The sequence below is a fragment of the Carlito syrichta genome, unplaced genomic scaffold, assembly GCF_000164805.1.
Source record: "Carlito syrichta isolate Samal-C Ts95f unplaced genomic scaffold, Tarsius_syrichta-2.0.1 Scaffold288674, whole genome shotgun sequence".
NCBI classification, from domain to species: domain Eukaryota; kingdom Metazoa; phylum Chordata; class Mammalia; order Primates; family Tarsiidae; genus Carlito; species Carlito syrichta.
Window position 1 is genome coordinate 107,704 of NW_007232770.1, and position 1,566 is coordinate 109,269.

Sequence of the window (1,566 nt, forward strand, 5' to 3'; positions counted from 1 at the left end):
AAGCTGTTATTATCCTCTTTTTACAGCTGGGGAAGTAAAAGCTTGAAGAAGTGAAATAATGGGTTCAAATTAGTAATAGAGCTGTAATCCCATTCTTCACCAAAGTCAGCCTACTATTATATTAATATTTACTCACACTAAAAGAAAGTACTTTGAAAAGCTAAGGAGAACATGCAAACTTAAGCCAAATTTTACCCTAGAATTGTAGATCTTTCATTTGGCTTTTGGATTAGAGGGACCGAGAAGGAAAAACGTTTGTGGCTATTTCAAGGGTTCTGCTCAAATATAGTAACCATTTCTGTGCTAGAAAAATGTATAAAAATCTATGAAAATAATGATAGCATGTTTTATATGGTGCTTACTACATGCCAGGCTCTGTTCTAAGCAGTATATATATAGAGAGAGAGATATATAGATATATAGATATTAACTATTCAGCCTTCAAAACAACTTTATTAGATCAGTACTAGTGGTGGACTCTTAAAAGTTTAATAACCAACCTTTGGGGAAAAGCCCTGATTTATCATATTTGCCAATGTCCCTGGTGTAAATACTCCCACTGTGTTCAATTGCAAGTTACTGGAGTGATGCCATGGATCTCAGAGTTGGGAAAAAATGCATATCATATTTCACCGAGAAGATGCACATCACTTATCATCGGGAAGAGATGTACATCGCATACCATTGCCACCATGCCGGTACAGAAGACCTAAGGAGCACAGATCATAGTAAAATGGAGTAAAATAATTAGGAATTGATGAGTTTTGAGCATTTATTACCTTTGGCTTTAATAGCAAGCTTATAAAATTTAATTTTTAATAAAGGCTATACTTAACAACCAGCTCACAAAATTCCTGATAATTAAGCAGTTGGCTTTCATTTACTTGCTGTGGCTTCAGCATATAACTGGTCAGTACTATTGTTGCCATTTTATGGTGGAGTTAACTGAGACACCATTTTATGGTGGAGTTAACTGGCTAATTTGCAGAAGACCACACAGCTAGGAAATGGCAAGGTCAGAATTCAGGCCCCGGGGTGGAGGGGGGCGGATTCTGGCGCCAGAATCCGTGCTCTTAGCCACCCCATCTACGGCTTCTCTTGCAAGACTACTGTGTCTTTGCCCAGACCCTCAGCCCACAGGTTTCCTTTCGTGCTTCTCCCGGGACATGCGTCAACTGCATTTGGTGGGTGAGTCATTGGAAGCACTTTGAGCTTTAGTGCAGTTTCTCCTCAGGACCTCGGGAAAGAGTTTAGGGCACCCACCGGCACCCACAGCAAAGGGTCTGAGGCCCTGTGACTGGCTGCGGGGATCACACACTGGCTGTGCTCCTGGTCTGGCTGCCTCAGGTCTTGCCCTCGAGGCCCAACCAACTGCGCCTGCGTCCAACCGCACATCCATTATGGAAAGGAGGGTCCCTTAATGTAGCGCAAATTATAGCTGGAACACAAGCAAATTGCCAGCTTTTACTAGCACATAAACTGAGCGGAACCTTTGAGATAGATCCGCATTACCCTAAACGGCATCCATAATTCATACCTGCAGCAGAAATGCTTCCCTCTCCCAGG